This window comes from Macrobrachium rosenbergii, chromosome 28, assembly GCF_040412425.1.
Source record: "Macrobrachium rosenbergii isolate ZJJX-2024 chromosome 28, ASM4041242v1, whole genome shotgun sequence".
Taxonomy (NCBI): domain Eukaryota; kingdom Metazoa; phylum Arthropoda; class Malacostraca; order Decapoda; family Palaemonidae; genus Macrobrachium; species Macrobrachium rosenbergii.
Genome location: NC_089768.1, coordinates 10,087,501 through 10,105,000, shown reverse-complemented (window position 1 = coordinate 10,105,000; position 17,500 = coordinate 10,087,501). Strand labels below are relative to the sequence as shown.

At 35.9% G+C, this 17,500-nt stretch overlaps 1 protein-coding gene and 1 long non-coding RNA gene across 2 annotated transcripts in view; one reads left to right on the top strand and one right to left on the bottom strand.

The window, feature by feature from the left end:
- LOC136854025 (uncharacterized) overlaps window positions 1-17,500 on the bottom strand; it is a 536,874-nt gene that overhangs the window by 90,094 nt on the left and 429,280 nt on the right. The gene's annotated exons all lie outside the window — the stretch shown is intronic.
- The window catches only part of LOC136854027 (uncharacterized), a 100,515-nt gene that overhangs the window by 28,662 nt on the left and 54,353 nt on the right, over window positions 1-17,500 (top strand). The window contains exon 2 of the long non-coding RNA XR_010857601.1: window positions 1,643-1,707. This is a non-coding gene — a long non-coding RNA (uncharacterized lncRNA). The remainder of the gene's footprint in view (window positions 1-1,642; window positions 1,708-17,500) is intronic.

Here is a 17,500-nt window from a genome sequence, read left to right as displayed (position 1 = left end):
TCTTCGCTGCTTGGTCATGCTCACCTGATGGTATCTTTAAAGCATCTACATTAACAGGTGCTTAAGATTATCTGATAACGAGTATCTCTACAAAATTAAGATGTAATTATATATATATATATATATATATATATATATATATATATATATATATATATATATATATATATATATGTATATATATATATATATATATATATATATATATATATATATATATATATATATATATATATATATATATATATTATCGATTCAAGCCTTCACCCGCATTATTGTCAAAAGAGGGTAAAACTGGGAATATTAACGAAAATGATTTTAATGGAGATGATTATAATGAAGGAAGCATAAAAATACTAACGTAGAGAAAATTTAATAGGAGAGAAGACTTTCGGCATTGTTATAACAACGAATCCTGGAGGATATTTTCATCACACCGAGTAATAAAAAAAAACAGGAAATGGTCTTTGACACCTTTTTAACAATGGCAGGACCCGAAGGATGCTTTCTTCACGTTGCTGAATAATTGAATATTGAATAATAATTTTTCTTAATAACAGTGAAAGTTGGAAAATGCTTCATGCATTCAATGTATAACAATGGATCGTCGAAGGGACTACTGCAGAGCACAAGAAAAATCATCCAGCGCTCGGAGAGGGTCTTAGTGAAATAAATAAATAAACAGGAATTACATTTTCTCATACAGGCGCCCTGCTTATAGTTAAAAGAAAGCTTTTACACTAATAGGATTCTCCTTGCATTTTCACACACCTCAATACGTTTTTAAGACATTTTTATTTATTAATTAATTCATTTTCTCTTTTCTTTTTCAGTAAGCGAGATCTCTTCTTTCTGTATTTCTCTACACCTCCTCTTACTTCTTCCTAATGAACACCTTTATATTCTTTGGAAACTTGAATTTCAAAGTGAATGGCTCCCGTGGGCTTGTTCCAAATGAACAGGCTTCATCTTCTGAATTTTATCGTATCCTCAAAATGAAATCGAATGACAGATGGCGAGAATGACTCGAATTTGTTGACAAGGGAAGGGCCACGTCTTCCTCCTATTACTGTTTTGTCTTTTGACTGTCAAAGCTTCCAGCACGAGTTTCCGATCCTGTTTGAAAATATTATGTGAAGTTCGAACTTCTCCTCCGCGGGACAAACATTAAGAAGAGTGATGAATTTACTTCGCTCCTCAGTACGCTGGAACAGAATAGAATAGAATATACAATTTAGGCCGAAGGCCAAGCGCTGGGACCTGTTAGGTTATTCAGCGCTGAAAGGAGAATTGATGGTAAAAGGTTTGAAAGGTGTAACAGGAGGGAAACCTCGCAGTTTCACGATGAAACAATAATTGTTAGAAGAGGGTGGGAAGTAAGATGGAAGACAGAATATGAACGGAGCTACAAAAAAAAAAAAAAAGGAATGAAAGGGGTTGCAACTAGCGGCCGATGGGTGGCTGCAAAGGACCTTAAGTAATGCCTACAGTGCACCGCATGAGGTACAATGACGTCACTACCCCACTGCGGTGCTCAGTGCATTGGAGGTATGAGCTTGACTGAAAAGTTACAATGTTTATTATAAGATAAGTCACTGTAACTATACGTTCCTTTATCTATACTTCTTTTTTTTTTTTCCAGAATAAAAAGAATTACTAGTGGATGCCGACAATCTCATCTACAACGAATCTCGCTATAATGTTGAGGTAGGTGATGAAAAATTAACTGTAAACTAAATGACTATGTGTGAGTGATTGTCAGGAATGAACCTGTGCACTGTATAAAGGTGTGTTTGGACGAGCGCATCAATTTTGTAAATCTCAATCAACTGAGATTGGAGGTTTGCATCTTAGATCTTTATCTGATTTGACAGTGACTGAATCTGCGACTTTTCGATCATTTCACTTGAAACTGAACACAGAATAACAGAGCGCATATATTTTGTATATATGTATATACATACAGTATATATATATATATATATATATATATATATATATATATATATATATATATATAAATATATATATGTATGTATATATATATATATATATATATATATATATATATATATATATATATATATATATATATATATATATATATATATATATTATGTAAACTTCACTACCTGTCACACGAGTCCTCCCAGAGGATGTCGTGCAACTGGAACTTCAGAAGTTCAAGTGAATATGCAATGCATTACTACCCTGATACAATTCGACTTGTGTTTTAATATTTTACTTACATTTTTATTTATTTATAAATTTGTTTTTCTCATAACTGATCTCCTCTTTCTGTATTTCCCATTACCTTCTGTTACTTCTTTCGAATGAACGCCATAATATTCTTTGGAAGGTTGAATTTCAAGTCAATGGCCCCTGTGGTGAGCTTGTCCCATATGAATAGGGTTCATCTTCTGAATAATAATAATAATAATAATAACAGTTTCTCATTCCAGGCCTGGAAGGTCCAGAATGACGTCGTATCTATGAACTGCTTCCGTCAGCATATATCACTTGTAAACGAATAAGTGCCCTGTCTGCTTTTGTGAAACTAAATCACGCGAGATTTAACTTGTGCATTTCAAGTGAACTGCCACTGTAACCTTCATTGCCTGGGATCACAGGCGTTCTTTTATGATTTCCATACATAAGCTGCAAACGTCAATAGCCCAGGCCTGAACTGAGATAGTATTATCTCTGCTTCGCCCGCATCATCTTGGAATGAACTGAGTGATGTGCTGTTCATTTACCGTTCGTGATCTACGTCACCTAGGAGAGACTCAGTGTTTTAGGGATTGTCGATTTCAACAAACCAGCATCGAAACGAATCTGCGAACTTCTTACATAGTTTTAGGAAAGTAACTTTTTAAAATCGTATACTTGAGCTACAAGGAACATGTATGTATGTATGTAAGTGTGTGTGTGTATATATATATATATATATATATATATATATATATATATATATATATATATATATATATATATATATATATATACATATATACGTATGTATGTAAATAAAGGAAAGAGAAACAATGGAGTGCTGCAAGGCCTTTCGACTTACAGTCCTCTACTTAGCAGACGCCTGCTAAGTAAAGGACTGTAAGTCGAAAGGCCTTATGACACTCCATTGTTTCTCTTTCCTTCGTGGATTTTGCCTTTATTTATATATTCATCACGTTCCATACTTTCGTGATTCAGTTACACAAGTATGTATGTATGCATATATGTATGTATGAATATACGTATGTATGTACATAAGTATGTATGTAAATATTTTTTCAACAGCCACGATGACTTCTTAACTCTTGACCTGACAGCACTTTTTCTTGATACACCCGTCGCTACATGACTACATATCCCGACGGGGAAATTAATTAAGACAGCTACCACCTTCCGAGAAGAGATGCGAACTAATGCACGAAAGATTCAGCGAATACGCATTAACGTACATTGCTGCAAGGTGTATTGGTACATCCTACTGTAACTTCTTGAGCGTGACCTCGAATTTTGCCTCGGAGGGTGATATCCGTTCATTTCTGCTCGGATAAAGCGCATAAAAACAAAAAGGAAATGTGCGAGGAGATGAAGTTAGGACAGCACTGTGGCTATTGAAAATAGATCTCCTAAATTGATTATAAAATATGTTTATATATATATATATATATATATATATATATATATATATATATATATATATATATATATATATATATATATATATATATATATATATATATATATATATATATATATATATATATATATATATATATATATATATATATATATATATATATATATATATATATATATATATATATATATATATATATATATAATTTGTGAATGTTTTATTAGTACAGTAAAGGATAATTTTTGGCAAGTGTATGTATAATAATATGGATCACAAAGCATATAGTCTCTCTCTCTCTCTCTCTCTCTCTCTCTCTCTCTCTCTCTCTATATATATATATATATATATATATATATATATATATATATATATATATATATATATAATATGTATACACCTTGCAGGTCAATAGATGAACGAATCTATAAGACAATGGGTCTTTCTCTTTTTCTTTTGTACATCCATAAACTGATACAGTAGCATATATATCTATATATGTATGTATATATATATATATATATATATATATATATATATATATATATATATACATACATATATACAGTGTATATATATATATATATATCGTATCGTACAAAACTTTTAAGTATGCTGCAATACAACTGTTTCGTCGCTTTCAAACATGGTTATGTATTTCGCTTGGTTTCTCCGAATGTTAGCGTAATTACTTCTCTAATTAAACCTTTGTTTAGTTGTGTGCATTTTGAAGCTCTCTCTCTCTCTCTCTCTCTCTCTCTCTCTCTCTCTCTCTCTCTCTAACCTTCAGTACAGTGCTATACAGGGATTAATGGTTTAGCGTATGTTTAGCCCAACTCATCTCCCACGCATGGGTGCCATCACATAAAAAGGGGAAATTGTCTGTGCGGGAGAACGACGCTCCTAAATATCGTTAAGCACAGACACCATTTGTGTGGTAATTTACACTGGTAAACGGAGTCTGAGGGGGCGTACGTGAAGGAGACCTACGTGGGGTAAGGGAGAGAGAGAGAGAGAGAGAGAGAGAGAGAGAGAGAGAGAGAGAGAGAGAGAGAGTTTGGGTAGAGTTTGGGTAGAGTTTGATGTATGAGAAATGGCCCTGGGTTTACGAGGCTTGGAGAGAGATAGGTCTCAGAAAGAAACGAGAACGATGAAGTTTGTCGGAATGGGAAAGATAAATAATCAGTGTGAAAATATTAACTGACTACAAAAAAATACCAATACCAATAACTGAAAAGTGCATAGAGAGAGAGAGAGAGAGAGAGAGAGAATCTACGATAGCGCATATAGGGAAGCTATACTGTTTGTTATTCGTATTGACATTGCTGCCTCCATAGAAGCTTGGCGCCACACACAGTTGGTGAGGTTTCACGAAGGAATGGGCAGAGCAAAAACGTAGGCTAAATGAACTAGATATTTTTTTAATCCCTTCTTTCTCCGTCTCTTTCTCTCACACACACACACACACACACAAAAAACTACGCATACACACATTTACTCTTCCTCGTCAGTAACTTTTTATTTTATTTTTCTTTTTTTTCTTACTAAATATTTGTACCCCCTTCCATGGACTATCATCTGTCTCTCTTTGTCTTTGTCGGACGGTATTTTGTTTCGCATTCTTTACTGGTCTCTCTCTCTCTCTCTCTCTCTCTCTCTCTCTCTCTCTCTCTCTCTCTCTCTCTCAGTAAACGGTAACTGATTAGTTACTGGGATATTTACAAAATTTCTCATTTCTTTTTGTTTTTTATAGTTTGTTGTTTGGCATAAATGAACACTCTGCTCCTTACACCAAGTTGTGCACATGTATCCATTTACATACATCATTGGTAGGGTAAATCCTCTAGAAAGTGTACCAGTTTATTTTCTCGCTATTCCTACCTAGAGGATAAGAATAAAGACTCATTTATCGTTACAACAATACTCATGTCATCTCCATCTCTCTCTTCCACACATACTGGCAAGCGTCTCTCTCCCACAAATATTGGTAAACCTCTCTCTTCCACACATATTGGTAAGCCTCTCTCTTCCACACATATTGGTAAGCCTCTCTATTCCACACATATTGGTAAACCTCTCTCTTCCACACATATTGGTAAATATATCTCTTCCACACATATTGGTAAACCTCTCTCTTCCACACATATTGGTAAACATCTCTCTTCCACACATATTGGTAGACCTCTCTTTTCCACACATATTGGTAAACATCTCTCTTCCACACATTTGGTAAACCTCTCTCTTCCACACATATTAGTAAACTTCTCTCTTCCACACATATTGGTAGACCTCTCTTTTCCACACATATTGGTAAACCTCTCTCTTCCACATATATTGGTAAACCTCTCTCTCCCACACATACTGGTAAGCCTCTCTCTTCCACACATAAAGCCTCTCTCTTCCACACATATTGGTAGACCTCTCTTTTTCACACATATTGGTAAACATCTCTCTTCCACACATATTGGTAGACCTCTCTTTTCCACACATATTGGTAAACATCTCTCTTCCACACATACTGGCAAGCCTCTCTCTTCCACACATATTGGTAAACCTCTCACTTCCACACATACTGGTAAACCTCTCTCTTCCACATATTGGTAAACCTCTCTCTTCCACACATATTGGTAAGCCTCTCTCTTCCACACATATTGGTAAGCCTCTCTATTCCACACATATTGGTAAACATCTCTCTTCCACACATATTGGTAAATATATCTCTTCCACACATATTGGTAAACCTCTCTCTTCCACACATATTGGTAAACATCTCTCTTCCACACATATTGGTAGACCTCTCTTTTCCACACATATTGGTAAACATCTCTCTTCCACACATATTGGTAAACCTCTCTCTTCCACACATATTGGTAAACTTCTCTCTTCCACACATATTGGTAGACCTCTCTTTTCCACACATATTGGTAAACCTCTCTCTTCCACATATATTGGTAAACCTCTCTCTCCCACACATACTGGTAAGCCTCTCTCTTCCACACATAAAGCCTCTCTCTTCCACACATATTGGTAGACCTCTCTTTTCCACATATTGGTAAACATCTCTCTTCCACACATATTGGTAGACCTCTCTTTTCCACACATATTGGTAAACATCTATCTTCCACACATACTGGCAAGCCTCTCTCTTCCACACATATTGGTAAACCTCTCACTTCCACACATACTGGTAAACCTCTCTCTTCCACATATTGGTAAACCTCTCTCTTCCACACATGTTGGCAGACCTCTCTTTTCCACACATATTGGTAAACCTCTCTCTTCCACATATACTGCAAACATCTCTCTTCCACACATACTGGCAAGCCTCTCTCTTCCACAAATATTGGTAAACCTCTCTCTTCCACACACATTGGTAAGCCTCTCTCTTCCACATATATTGGTAAACATCTCTCACCACACATACTGGTAAACCTCTCTCTTCCACACATATTGGTAAACATCTCTCTTCCACATATTGGTAAGCAGCGACCAATACAATTAATATAAGAAAGAATGAGAAAAAAATGACAAAATCAAATACTATGCCGATGCAAGACCACTCGCTCAGCAACCTACCAATAAGATGATATAAACTTATCACATGATATGTGGTTAACAAACAAAGAAATTATGCGTCTTAATTAAAAAAAAAAACATCAAAATACGCAATAATTAACATATCGGAAAAAATGAATCAAGAAAGTGTCATACAAAGAATCCATCACCGCCGTGGTGGCCTGTGTTGTTGCGTTGCCAGAAGCACGATTATGGCTAACTTTAATCTTAAATAACACATAAACTACTGAGGCTAGAGGGCTGCAATTTGGTATTGTTTGATGATTGGAGGGTGGATGATCAACGTACCAATTTGCAGACCTCTAGCGTCAGATTTTTTTTAAAGATCTAAGGGCGGACAGAAAAAATACGGACGGACAGACAAAGCCGGAACAATAGTTTTTTTTTTTTACAGAAAACTAAAAAGATGTAATTTCTGCATTTATACATTAAAGATGACGAGAAATCGCAAATCACTCGGAGACCTCATTTACGAATTTTTCTTCGGCCTGAATTTCCATTTCTGTTCCAACGAACTGAGGATCCATTTGCTGTCACTCCACGGATGATTAACGATTTTCTTTTAAAATGGCCAATTCCACTTCACCCTTACACTTCTATATATATACATATATATATATACACACACACACACACACACATATATATATATATATATATATATATATATATATATATATATATATATATATATATATATATACACATATTGCAGAGAAGCATAAATAATACGTTAACTAAAGATACCTGCCCTATAATTCCCCCTTTTCCCTCAAAGAAGGAAACGAGTGCTTGATGATAAAACTAAGACTGCAATAACTGGCCCAATCCTCTTATAACCGCCGAGTCTCATAAAACGCTTGCAAAAGCTTCCACCATATCAGTGTGGTTTTATGCGTTGATATAAGTCTCCTTGAACATACATATACATAGTCATTAACACAAGCTACATTGTGCCAATTTACTCTGTTTCTCGACTGCAGTCGCCTGGTTTCAAAATTAACATGAAAATTAACATCAAAATCTTTCACCCTTTTGTTAAATTTGCTTTTCAAATTCTCATCAACGGTAATAAATCTTTTACGATATTGCTTCCTTTCAGTGTCCGTGTTATTCCACCAGTTATACTGATACTCATTCACTTAAATGGTTAATACCGTTTATCTTCACTCCCTAAATAGAGGGTAGGTTATTTTAATAAATCAATGCATGCCAAATTTCGCTTAATTACAAGGTCGTTTCTATAGCTTCTATTTCGAGCCTGTTCTCTTTCTTGCTTCCTTTCAACAATGCCTAGACACTTTGTGATTCCAGCACCATTTGTTACTTCCCCCAAAAGGGAAATTTTTTGCTTTTCCATTATTTTCCAGTGTAGAGTTCTTGAAAAATCTTCAAGAAATCAATCGTCAGTTCAAATTCTCGTAAGTTTGTCGCCATGACTTATTCAGTTTCCTTTTTCTTGATACCAGTCACTCAGGATGCATAAGTATTTGTATAGTAACACATTCAGACTTAAAGCACTACTATGGTTTTGTTAACATGAAAAATTGTGAAATTTATGGCACAACTGAGTTTCGAAACAACATTATACAAAATTACCTGTAAACTGAGAAACACCTTGTGTCGTCATTTCTGTATAGCCTGAAATGTATATATAATTAAAACAATACATAAAAATAAGCGTGGCAAGAGAGCGTCAGGTTATAATTAGACTTATAATAAAATGTCAAGAACATAGGCGTTGTCTTTACTTAACATACAACACCAGTTACTCATAAAAGAAAAAATGCAAAACGGGAACACATCAACGGTGCTGGTTTTATCTCGCAAGAATATTCGCCAGTTTTGAGAGTCCACTTCTTTTAACATATGAAGTGTATTTATCAAGAAATTCAGATCCCTTACTCCTCCCCGCCCAAGAGGATGGAAACAGAAGCAATGGCTGCAGGGCTAAGGATGCCCCGGTGTGTAATAACCTTAAATCCAATACGATCACTCCTTCTAATCTCGGTAATAATCTCTTCCAAAGCATTGATATTCCGAAAGTAAAATATAGTGGTGACGGTTTCGAAAGCATGGGAGGCCCGAAACTGGCAAGGAGGGGAGGTGGGGGAGGGGGGGGGAGGTAGGTGGCAGGGGAAGAGGCAATGGACGAGGGCCCATGCATGAAACACACACATACATACACACACACACACACACTCACACACACGTTCACCCGAAATTGCGATCAGCCGTTCATCTCCAAGTCTTCCAATCATTACGTAGACTGTACACACACACACACACACACACACACACACACACACACACACACACACACACACACACACTCGGCTACTTGGCGTCTGTCACAAGAGGTCAAATGCTTATCGATACAGCCGTTCATTATGAGATAAAACAAGCTAAATTCTACATTACTAAAATGTGCAACTGCAAGGCAAATGAGTTTCCTTCCGGCCTGCATACTTTTCTCCCTGAGAAAATGAATATTCAAGAAAATCTCGGCATATATAATCAAGCCCCTTCTTTCGAAAACCTTCCAGATTTGAAGGCAGGCAATCTGTTTTTTTCTCTCTCTCTCTCTCTTTTGTTCGTTCAGTTGCAATGATTATTTCTAACAAAGAGTCGTGTTACCGTGAACCTGCGTTCTAGAGCCATAATCTAATGCTATGTGGCCTGCAACATCTTTCTCTTCTTGACAAATTTCCACCTTTTGAATGCCAGGTTTAAATATGATAACACAAATTCTAATCATTGACACGGGAATACGTTTTGACCCCCAAGCTTAGCACACGAAAATATATGTTCGCAGTATATATACGTAAACACACTGGAACACAAAAATAAGCTTTAATATATATATATATATATATATATATATATATATATATATATATATATATATATATATATATATATATATATATATATATATATATGTATATTACACACACACATATATATACATATATGAACCAACGTATCTACATCGTCAATAATAAAGGTAATGTAAAGGAGGGTAGGGACGGAAAATCCCGGCCCTAGAGATGTTCAGTTTTGTCCCTGTGGAGGAAAGGAAATTATTTTGGAAGGGCAGTGGAATAACAGATTGCTTTTTATCACACACACACATTATATATATATATATATATATATATATATATATATGTGTGTGTGTGTGTGTGTGTGTGTGTGTGTGTGTATATATAATCCTAGTTGGGCTTTTTATTCAACTGGTCAGATGTAATTCCTTATTATCCACTCTTAAGATAAATGTATAAAGCCAGTTCGATGAAGGGGCTGCTTTGAAATGTTGTGGCTCAGAGTTCACGATAACCAGGCAAACAGCCAAGTAACTAATAGTAAAGCCCGGGTCAATAAAATAAGATGTAAAACTAAGGTGAAAAAAAAAAAAATCCCGATGTTGGAATTTTTAGTTTTCTGTAAAAGAAAACTATTGTGCCGGCTTTGTCTGCCCGTCCGCACTTTATTCTGTGCGCACTTTTTCTGTCTGCCCTCAGATCTTAAAAACTACTGAGGCTAGAGGGCTGCAAATTGGTATGTTGATCATTCACGCTCCAATCATCAAACATACCAAACTGCAGCCCTCCAGCATCAGTAGGTTTTATTTTATTTAAGGTTAAAGTTAGCTATGATCGTGCGTCTGACAACGATATAGCCCATGCCACCACCGGGCCTTGGTTAAAGTTTCATAGGCCGCGGCTCATACAGAGTTATAACAGACCACCGAAAGATAAATCTATCTTCGGTGGCCTTGAGTATACGATGTACAGTAAACTCGATTGCGCCGAAGAAACTTCGGTACATTTTTTATTTGTGTTTCAAATCCAAAGACGCGTGTACAAGTTCTTTGTCTTCCCAATGACCCTTTGACAGCTTCTGTGGCATCGTATCTCCCATTAGCATCCTGTTCCCTTCTGACATCGCATATTTCGCTATAATTTATGCTCCGCTTTTGTTATGGAACAAAGTACATGGGATTCAGGACCACAGAAACCTGCGCACGCATTACGACTGAACAATGAATTCCACTTAATGCGGAAATATATCTATCTCCATACAAACAATGTTTGTTAAAATTTATGCTAAGTAAATAAATCAATGCAGTACGACATGATGAAGGGAAGCACATACAAGAGGTCTGTCTGCTTTGGAAGCACATACACAGGCTCCCTCTCTCTCTCTCTCTCTCTCTCTCTCTCTCTCTCTCTCTCTCTCTCCCGCAACTTCATGGCATCAACTTTAAGGCTTAAAGCTACTCGATCGGATTTTGGACACGCGAAACTGTTCTCATTTGTGGTATACGATAATCTGACATTACTGCATTTGATACGCGAACTATATTTAGCTTATGCAGTTACAGGTATGGAGCCAAATAGCGTACATTCAGGGCGCTAATCTTATTTAAAACAGAAGCGTCTGGGGGTAAACAAAATACATTAGTACAGAAGCATTCACACAAAACGAACGTGAATAAATTAACTCTTTATATATATATATATATATATATATATATATATATATATATATAGGTACATATGTATATATATATATATATATATATATATATATATATATATATAGTATATATGTATATATATATATATATATATATATATATATATATATATATATATATTATATATATATATACAAGTGTGTGTGTGTGTGTGTAAAACTGAGCGTGACAAAAACGACTCAAAAAAACATAAGGCATAACATCACTGTATACTAGGGAAGATGTATGACAGAATCTTAACTAAGGTAGATAAACAGTAGAAGGGAACGACTGGGATGAACTGCGTAGGTTAGAAATGGAAGAAGATGAGTGGATTAGGATTCTGTTAAGGTTAAACTTCTTAAATATGTGTTAAGTGAGAAGTTTAACATCATAGCATACATGGACCCAGAAGATTACTATTATGAAAAGTTTTGCCAGGCCACTGAACTGATCATCAGCTCTCACGGGGCTGACCCGAAGGATTCGTTTTTATTTATATTTCTACTTATATTTTGTCAATTCAATTACAATTTTTTCGAAAGCTTTATAATTGGGTCAATTTCAAATGAGCATATGACGGAATCGGTAGGGGCAATGTTGTGTTTTTAGAGGATGTGTGGTAGAGAAATAAGCTCCTGAGAGCGATTTCATAGTTCTTATAACGGAAGTAAAACGTGTGTCAGATTGTGTACACTGCAGAGGACTGACTTTTTGACGTACAAGTGGATCTAAAACAAGAGTGTATTGAGTCTAAATGGCTATTATTTATATATATATATATATATATATATATATATATATATATATATATATATATATATATATATATCATACATACATATACTGTACATATATATATATATGTATGTATATATATATATATATATATATATATATATATATATATATATATATATATATATATATATATATATATATATATATATATATACATCCTTGGAAAAGAACTCCCTTACTGAGTGCCAAAGGATGAAAAGGCATTTTACTAAAAGTCAGACTATGAACACTAAAATTATTCAATGGAAGAGACAAAGAAAGAAACCCAGAGCGGGCTTTTCTTTAATGCAACAAAGACATAGATTAAGAAATTCTTTACTGGTGGGAGGATTGAGAAGCCCGAGATAAATTTTGTCAAATATGAAGCAAGGAATGTAAAAAACCTAACTTACGTGAATATTACCGTAAGTCAGTTCAATAAGACCAACAACTTCAAGCAAATGCCTTCGCAAGTAGAAGAGAGAAGAGAGAGAGAGAGAGAGAGAGAGAGAGAGAGAGAGAGAGAGAGAACACGAAAGTCTTTGATTGTAGCAGATTCTTCAATAAATTTATATGGTGGGGGCGGGGGCTTTGCAAGAGGAAATTTGGGGAGCCAACCAACCCAGACCCACGAGCATGACGTCATAAAGACACCAGAGTAAAATCGCTTCCCTAATTAGCCAGGAGCGCACATCTTTTCCTTCTCATTACTGCAAACATTGACTTTCTCTTATAAAACTTTCCCCGCCAACTCCCACTCCCCCCCCAACAAGCTACCACCCCCTTTTTTTTTGTGTTTTGAATTGTGGGGGAAGGCAGGGTCGGGGATGTGTCGGGATGGAATAGGGAAAACTCTTTTATCATTCCTTCTTTTGTGAGCCGCTGAAAGGGAACAATACGGAGACTTTCTGACAAAATTGTAAGACGCTGAGATAAAAAAGGAACACAAAAAAACCTTTGTAGTATTTCAAGGATGTTTAATCCATTTCTAAATCATTTTTTCCGCTATTTAATACTTCATGTCATACCGATCTTTCGTTTTTTTTCTTTCCTTCCCTTTCCTTTTGGAAAACCTTTTATACTCTTCCTGCAAAGGAACTATTGAACGGGGGTCGGTCAGAAATGAGAAAGTAGATGAAAGACCTTGGTTAACTCTGCTTTGCTTTGGTGTTAATGAAACCTGCTTGGTCTCTTTAAAGCCTTCGTCAATTTAGCTTGTCGCAATAGCAATAGTATGACATCTCAGCTATGAAAAAAGGTAAAAAAATTCATAAATATATATATATATATATATATATATATATATATATATATATATATATATATATATATATATATATATATATATATATATATATATATATATATATATGTATGTGTGTGTGCGTGTGGGTGTGTGTGACGTAAAGAAGTCTATAAAATAAAGGCCCCACAAAAACCTTAAGTATTCTAGTTGCCAGTTACAATCTTATCAATAGTAAATGTTTTTACGGCCCTTTTAATTGTATGGAACGCTCTCAGATTAGCGTAAAGACATTCATACAAGGGTTTTGACTGAGGGACTCACGGATAACAAAGGGAGTGAAGGCAGATGAGTAATCTGGGTACAAACGAGGAAGGTGATGAGTAGTTTTTGTAAAGAACACATAAAGAGAAAGCCTATTTGCGGCGAAAACGGGTAAGAAATCTTAAGATAGATTTAATAAACAAGCCATTAGTTGACAGCGATTAATGTTTACTTTCGAGAAAGTGAAGCGCGTGTTAGATTATGCAAATGAGTGAGTAACAGGCTTGAAGGAAAAGTAGATCTGAAACAACTTTCGGTTACATCTTCACTAAAGTGGAGCCAGAAACGTTACTACGGACGTTGGAGGAGTGGCAGTGGTTGATTCATACAGAAAGTTGTGAGTAAATGTGGCGGATGGAGTTAAGCTGAGAGGAGAGATGACTCAGATGTGGCTTAAATAAGGGGGGATATAACAATCTCTGCAAAACGTTCGGCAGAGAAGTGTGTCTGCGGAAGCAAAACTTGCAGCGAGGGAACAATTGGGACACTTACCAGGTGGAAGTTGAATGTGAAAGAGAAAAAAGTAAAAAAAAAAGTGGAAACTGTTGACATGTACTGTCTCTGTAGATCAGAGGTAGGAGGTTGAAAAATATCACCGCACAAGAGAGGCGAGTGAATCTTCTTTGTAGTTAAGGTCATAAATACGAAAAGATACATTTCAAGATCTTACAGTGATCTGCATGAAAACGACTGATATACAGTATACAGTAAAAAGGAACTAATCGCAATCAATGTTTGTTGACATTTGCAACCGGTACAAGAATCATTCCTACATAAATCATTGCATCTCAAAAACAGAATGGTAAATAATTCAACAGAAACGGAAAGGTGGAAAAACGGACCATCCCCATTAATAAAAACACTTTCATCAAAAGTAAGCATTGATGTCTGCAAGCAGAGAAAGTGCACCCGTTTCCCATCTGAAACTTGCATACGTCTCACAAATCCTCTAGAAATAAAAGAGCAGGTTTGTCTAATCATCTGTTTATACTGAATGTCTTCAACTGGCCTTCTACGGAAAATAAGAAAGCAGGGAGGAGTGAGAGGCCACCAAAAAAGGGCATAGCTTGCAAGTGCAGAGGAGAGAAAAGATAAAACAAGTTTTTATTTATCGAGGTTTTCCTCTTTACTTGGCTGAATCGGGAGGTACGTGTGTACATAAAGACCATGTTGGGGAGGAAACAGTGCAACGCAAACATTACAACTGACGAGGCAACATGTGTAGGAGAAAAATCCCCATTTACTTTTCAATTTACCAAGATTTTCCAGGATCCACATCAAGCACCTCAACAAAAGGGAGAGTGTATGGTCGAAAACAATCTTTACGCATCTATATATACAAAACTGCAACTGCAAATTAAAATATATCCAGGAAAAGTTAAACATATTAGAAAGGCGTAAGAAAATACAAACAAGCCTGTCCGTGAACAATGCTTGTACCAGCAAAACATTCCACTTTTGATTCAATGGCAGGTGCTGTTAAACCTCAAGAGGTATTCCAACACTTGAGCTATGAAGATTATCATTATTGGCACTCTCAGCCTACCACTTTCACTCTCGAAATATAAGGGCACTGATGACTCAGAGCTAGAGTCCGTGCTGGCCTTTGCCAACACAACCTAAGACGAACGAGCACCAAAACCTTGATGCATATGGAGAGATCTGTAGCTGAAGACATAATTCAGAAATGGTTTACTCAGATCGAAGAATTAGGACACAGATGCCTAGATGAATATTATCAGCTCACTATTATCACTGCTGAACTGCAAACTTGTTCCTCTTGCATTCGCAAAAATTTTATGCAGAGAAATGGCTGAAAAATTGAGTTTGATTTTATATATACATATATATATTATATATATACATATATGTATATATATATATACATATATATATACATATATACATATATATATATATATATATATATATATATATATATATATATATATATATATATGCATAGTATAGTACACACACTAGTACCTCCAAATCGGCAAGACAAGAAAGTCTTGATACAGAAGTGAGAGTAGCGCAATGATGGGATGCAAATGCGCCACAATTAACGAAGCAAACGTGTTAAGAGCAAATGAGAATTAGAAATGTTCGTGGGTGGCGGCCTTGGGGAGGCAAGGAGCGAGTTTGTGAGTACAAGTGCATAAGGATGAAAAATGGTCGAGTAATGAAATGATGAGTTCAACGAAAAGAAAAAAAAAACAGTTCAATTAAAAGATAGCGCCGGGACTCTAGGAGAAGAGTGGAAGAAAATGGATGTGAGCATTTACGGGAGAGAGGAAGAGAATAACAAATGAGACCCAGTCAAGTGTTTGGAGGAGAATGGGTGCAAGAACTTCAGGGCGGAAGATCTGTTTGGGAGGGAGTGAATGTAGAAGGAAAGATTAATGAACTGCAGATTCTTCGAATAAAAACTTAAAAGAGAGAAATGCTGTCAGGAAGCATCGAACGAGCATTTGGAAGGGTTGTTGCTCGTTGTTGGAGAGAAGTCTTTCCTTAGTAGGGGTTGGGCGGTTAAGGACTTTGAGGGAGAATTGTACACTTCGGTTAAAAGCATGAAACCGATGATTTCTAGATAAGGATTCGGGTCAACAGGGCTGTGCCCTGGTAACTATTATTTAATTTTTTTATCCAAAGGCTACTCGTGGAGTCTATATCTTTCGAGATATATAATATGTATAAGCATGATGTTGGAAACTTAATATATATAGAGTTAAGTCAGCAATGCCACCAGCAACAACAGCTTTCATTTACAACACTATGTCTATTTTTTAAACCCAATACAAATTACCGTGAAAGTAATTTGAAAGCCGTCCAGTACATAGCAACTGGATAAATGGATAAATGTATAAAGACTTTTGTGAATTTTTCCAGCGCAATCTAATTTACAAATCAAATATATTCACAAGAAGTTATCAACATCACTTGTTGTCATGATAACGAACGGAACAGGACCAAGGACGCTTCCTTGCCGAACACCCGATATGACCGGGACTGGTTAGGACAGTGATCCATTAGCTGATACCTGAAGCGTCCGATCTGTGAGGAAACCGTGCAGAGCCAGGCTCCTCCTAGGGGACCACCTCTCCCATTTTCTTCGCGCTGATTGCATACAGTATGAAGAGAGCCAATTAACCGAAAGCCCGAGCGAAGTCAAGGTGATGAGAGTTGGTTTGGCTGCCCGATTATAGGATTTAAATGATCGACTCTCTGATATTAATCAGCTTAGATGCTGTGGCTTCCCAGCAGATAGAGCCAAGTTTGTTCTTAGCGAGGTGATAATTATCTGTTACATGCTTTAATTTTCTCAAAGATCTTAATACGTTATGATGTTAGTAATATATGTGGGTGCGAATCGGAAATGAGCATACACTTTTTTTTTTATCAGATTCTGATG